Genomic DNA, 6,078 nt, shown 5'->3' with positions numbered 1-6,078 from the left:
TCACATATTGCAAATATATTGGGAAAAAAAAAATGTTTAGGAAATGCATTAAAAGTACAGTAGTTTGTGATATGAATATAGGGAGAAAGCGTGAAATATAGCCTATCATTTTACAAACCCTTAATTGTTCTTTACATTTTTGCTGTTATTTATTAAAGCAATAAGCCCCAAGAAGCCGTGGTTTACAGTGAATTTATAACAGCTAAGGGGCGTTTTTAGGCACAACACGGAGCGGAGTGCCTAAAACCCCCTTAGCTGTTATAAATTCACTGTAAACCACGGCTTCACAGGGGTTATTGCTTTTATAAAACGGTTACCACACAATACAAATATTAAAGCCAAAAAAATATGTATCAATGCAACTTTCATGAAGTAAAATCATTAAAAGGCTTCCTTCCGCTGAAAAAAATAGCCTCTGACCGTGAACAGCAACAGAAGTCACATATATTACGCCATTAGATGGCGGCAAAGATTATCTTTATGAGCGAGTCCCTGAAACTTATTGTCAACACGGAACAAGACACAAATGACAAATGCTTTGATTTGCGCTGTCAGTGTCAGCAGGGCACAGGAAAACCCATTAAATGTTAAAAGGACAAGATCGCAGCAGACATTCAAATGGATTTTTTATTATGAAAATAGGACTGACCTTAAGGAAAATGCTAAATTTGAATGCAGGTAATACACTCGGTCATTCGATATCTTGAGAGAGCACAAGAGTAGTTGCTAAGACAGACGCAGCAACATACACATTCAGTGGCGCAGCGATAGGCTATTTATGTAATGTGGTCAGCTGTATGTTTTCGGGAATTTTACAGCGGCTTCGAACACGGCTCTACCAATCAGAATCAAGGGCCGGAACTGTCTGTTTTATAATAATTTGTTTATTTTAAGATTTATTTTGAATTGTTAATACAGTACAGAATCACAGTCTTATAGGTATAAGGATATAATACTCTTATACTCTTTAGGATATAATATATATACTTTTTTTTTAATATTACTTTTGCAAACTCCATGACAGTTGCTTTCCAAAGCATCAGCAGTGATCCCTGCTACAACTATGAGTCTCTGGATCGTCCCTGGAGAGCCAACAATGAAAGTGGAGATTACATTTGTGATGACTCTTTCTCCTGGAATGGCTGGTACCGGCTTTTCTACTATGGAATGGACATCCGGATGTCAGAGACCTGTGTTAGTTCATACAGCTGTAACACATACATCAATCTGTGGCTCAGTGATCCTCACCCTCAGATAGAGGATGGAGTGGTGATCAGGGAGGTCTGTGGAGGGACTTATTGGGGAGGCTGCTGTGAATACAAGTCAAAACCCATCAGAGTGAAAGCGTGTCCAGGCAATTACTATGTCTATGAACTTGTGAATCAAGCATTGGGGTGTTCAGGATACTGCACAGGTACTGTGCTTTTCTCATTTATTCAAGTATTTCAAACTTTTAAAAATGATTTTTGTCATAACATGAATTTCCTTCTTTTTAGATGTCAGCACTATTTCACCGGTGGTTTCCACTACAAGTCCAGATATATTCACTGGATCCAGCATCACATTGAGTAAGTTGTAAATAATGTATACAGTATCAACGAATATTTGAGTGTTATTAAAAATGATCTAATTTTTTTTTTTCCAATTATAGATTTGCATTACAGTTTAAATGGCAGCTTTTATGCATAAATATTTTCCCTTTTACACAGTTGAATGTGTATGAATGGTTTAAGAATCTCATGATTATTACAGTGTTTGACTGGTTCAGATTTACACTCATAAAGTTCCTCATTGAAATATAACTTGTTTGTTTTGGTCTCATCATCTCTCACTAACAGATTATGACCCGTGCAATAACTACAACATACTCGACAACTACTGGAGAAGCACACTCAATTACTGGTCTCGGTATGGATACATATCTGATCATGATGACACTCGTGTAGAATGGGATGGCTGGTATCGACTCTTCATTAATGGATCAAGTGCTCAGATGCCTGAATGGTGTTTTTATTACATGTCATGTGGAGGTTATAGTGCTCTGTGGCTTGGTGACTCTCATCCTCGGCTAGAAGATGGAGTTGTTACTCGTGAAATTTACGGCTGCCGTGATGATCAGTGCAGTCGCTACAGATCCGATCCAATCCAAGTCAAAGCTTGTCCTGGAAATTATTATGTTTACAAATTTACCAGGCCGACTCTTTCAATCCCAGCTCCTGTTTATTGTACAGGTACATTCATTCTTATTTATATTTGACATGCTGATTATAAATTGTGTTTGTTTCTATTCATATTATTATCTATGCATATAATGTTCTCTTTCTATTTTTTTTCTTAATAGTGCCTTTCTTCATCCCAAGTGTCGACCCCTGCTACAACTATACCAGTCTGGATGAGCCTTGGAGATCCACTGACAACTATTACTATAATAACAATAACTACTATCAATGTGATTATAATGTGGAGTGGAATGGCTGGTACAGGCTGTTCAACAATAGTGAAAATGCTCAGATGCCAGAATCATGTGTAAATCAAGGCATGTGTGGCACTTATTACCCACTGTGGCTCAACGGATCTCACCCACAGCTGGAAGATGGAGTGGTCACCCGTCAGGTCTGTATCTCCTCATGGAGTGGCTGCTGTACTTACGCATCCCACCCTATAAGAGTCAAAACCTGTCCAGGAAATTACTATGTTTATGAGTTTGTCAAGCCAATATTTTGTGGAGCTTACTGTGCAGGTGAACATTTACTCATATTCACTTCATTTATTTACTTTTCTGGATGTTGTTTGAAAATGATTGATGTTGATATAAAATGTTCCTAATACCAGAATCCACAAACCAGTCCATCTCATCAGCGTCTACAACAACAGAGACAATCCCATCCACTGAATCCATTACTCCACCAATCACAACCACTGGTAAAGTATTGTCTTGCTTCTTTCATAAATTGTCATGAGCATTTTTTTGGACATGTATTTTAATTAAACATGATCTCCTGTTTATCACATTAAGTAAATAATTAATAATAATTTCTGCAGAAAAGTTAAGTAAAAAACATATTAGGAAGAAGTAATACAGCTCACAAATGATAAAGCAATTCAAATTCTATATATTAAATTGTAAACATAGAATGTATTTTAGGCAAAGTGAAGTATTGAAACTTTGTTAATAGTAAAAACTAAACCACCAGTGTTACTCAAACTCAGTTCATAACCCTGTTCACATGCCCCAACCATCAGAAAAAGAGCAAATTACTGCATGTACACACAAAAATATAAAATAATCAGACTGTAATTTGATGGCCTTTTATACATTCATTCAGTTGTATAGTGCATTGTTTTTCTTTGTCTCAGTATTACTTACTATGGTTTTTGGTGAGATTTTTGGACCCCCCTGGCTATTCTAGACAGACCCCAGTTTGAAAAAATACACGAAAAAGGTGCAAAATGAACTAATTAGCAAACAATACATGCAAGTTTAATAAGCCATGAAATGAAATCAAAAGCAGTGATCCAGGAACCGATATGGTAACACTTTAGTATAGGGAACACATATTCACTATTAACTATGACTTTTCCTTCAATAAACTCCTAATTTACTGCTTATTAATAGTTAGTAAGGTAGTTGTTAAGTTTAGCTATTGGGTAGGATTAAGAATGTAGAATAAGGCATTAACATGTGCTTAATAAATAAATACTAATAAACAGCCAATATTCTGCACGCTAATAAGCAACTAGTTAAAAGACCCTAAAATAAAGTGTTACCCAAGATATTTTTGCAGATTAGTTACAATTTATGTTTAGTTTTTGGCTGGGGAGAGAGTTTCAGTTCTTAAAGATGTTTTAAAGTTGAAAGAACAAACAAAATCTAATTTTCAGTCTATTGTTGGATCACCACTTTTAAAAATTTTATTTTATTTTTTATTTATTTATTTTTAAAATAAGTTGCAAAGTATGTTTTGAAAGCATTGACTTGACATCAATTTATTTGAAATCTTTGTGCTCAATTGCAAAGGGAGGTTCGGCTGTTTTTATCTCTTGTTTTGTCAGCTAAATAAAAGATGTTCTGAAAGTTCAAGAGAAATTGTCTTCAGCTTTGAACTTAAAACACAAATAAGGGGAACTTAAGTAAAGACTGTTCTGGAGATAACTATTTCATAACCACTACAAGCAAAATGTATATTTGTAATTTTCCATGACAACAGCTCCCCCTGTTGACCCCTGCTACAACTACAATGTTCTGGATGATCCATGGAGAGCCACCAACAATCAACATTCCTCTCAGATAATGTGTGACACTGCGGTTAGCTGGAACGGCTGGTACCGTCTCTTCATTCAGGATCAGAGCGTTCAGATGCCAGACACATGTGTTGATGAGTATAGTTGTGGCACTCACGCCCCACTGTGGCTGAACGGAGGACATCCAACAGTTGAGGATGGAGTGGTCACTCGAGATGTCTGTGGTCACTGGAGCAATAACTGCTGCTATTTCCAGTCCAATCCCATTAAAGTCAAAGCCTGTCCAGGAGATTATTATGTCTATGAGTTTGTGAGCCCAACTGCCTGCAGTTTGGCATACTGTGCAGGTAAATATATTTACCTGTGCCCTTTGTTTATATAACAGATAATCGTTTTTTTTAAATGTTAATATTTATAATTTATTTCAGATTCAAGCCACATAAACACTACCACTACTACTGTCATGCCAGAGACAACCACAACTGAAACTACAACAACAGAAACTACAACCATGGACACAACGACTGGTAATATAATGTATTGTGTTACAATCTGGAGGATTATTGTTTTGCATGAGCAAATCAGATCCATGTTATGTTTTTGTGATGCATGTGAATAATTTACAGAAACAAACACTAAATAGGTCTATATGATTTTGCAACCCCCTTCTTTCTTTCTTTCTTTCTTTCTTTCTTTCTTTCTTTCTTTCTTTCTTTCTTTCTTTCTTTCTTTCTTTCTTTCTTTTCTTTTTTCTTTTTTGCATGAGCAAATCAGATCCATGTTTTGTTTGTGATGCTAAATAATTTTAGATGTGTTAAATCTATAATTGCAGAAGTTCTTTTGCAGACCCCTTTATATACAGCAAATACACTCACCGGCCACTTTACTGAATACACATTGTTAGTAGCAGGTTGAACAACCTTGCAGAGTAAAATGGACAAACCCACAACAGATTCATCAAATGAATGGAAGCCAGTTTCTACCTCAGATTTTTAAGTTTAAATAGAGTTATTATTTTACATATCACAATTGTGACGTTATGTCATAATTGCTCATTTAATCTCACAATTTCTGAATGGTGTGGAACGACATTGCAAGTCATTTTTTTCCACCTCCATGGATAAATCACATTTTTAGCAAAGGAACCAAGTGTCACACGTTGCTGCAGGGAAGAGCACGACTCATATGACAGGAACAGTCTTTAATCCAATAATGCAGAACAACAAAACTCAGGAGATCTAGGTATGGAAGAAAATGAATGCAAAATGTATTTGAAACAAAAAAGCTGGTTGAATTGCACTACTTGGAAAAAAATATGCATTGCATTAACTGTGCTTGCATTTTAATGCATTGTATTTTTAGTGTTTTTTAATGGGCTGGAATTCAACATGGTTGTATATTTAAGCTGTGAATATTTCAATTCAAAACATTTTTAAAAATTCAATAATCCATATTCACCTTTCAAATTTCACTTCCAAAAAGTCTGTTTAAAAATACAATCTATAATATTCAACAGGCAATTTTCGGTCCATTTTATTTCGCTTTACAAATTCGCTTCCACAAATTCAGTGGTTCAAATTCGAAAGAATATTCAACATTTCACATCCGGGAACTGCAGGAATAGCAGTAGAGTGCTGATGCATGATCTCCATCAGCTGTTAGTCAGGGCCAGTATATATGCAGAAAAGTTGATTAAGACACAAAAGCTGTGATTACGTTTAATTTAACATCTTCATAGTTACTTTTCCTGTATACAATGTAAGCAGCTTTCTCAACCACAAATGAAATTATAATGTTATTTCCCTGACGCTGATGTACAGATAAAATATTACATCC

The 6,078-nt window shown here is 35.5% G+C and overlaps 1 protein-coding gene across 6 annotated transcripts in view; it reads left to right on the top strand.

Annotated features, from left to right (window-relative positions):
• LOC127523249 (alpha-tectorin-like) overlaps positions 1–6,078 on the top strand; it is a 124,152-nt gene that overhangs the window by 78,561 nt on the left and 39,513 nt on the right. The gene's annotated exons all lie outside the window — the stretch shown is intronic.

Source organism: Ctenopharyngodon idella, chromosome 12 (assembly GCF_019924925.1).
Source record: "Ctenopharyngodon idella isolate HZGC_01 chromosome 12, HZGC01, whole genome shotgun sequence".
Classification (NCBI taxonomy): domain Eukaryota; kingdom Metazoa; phylum Chordata; class Actinopteri; order Cypriniformes; family Xenocyprididae; genus Ctenopharyngodon; species Ctenopharyngodon idella.
The sequence above is the reverse complement of the archived record's forward strand: the minus strand, read 5'-3'. Positions and strand labels throughout refer to the sequence as shown.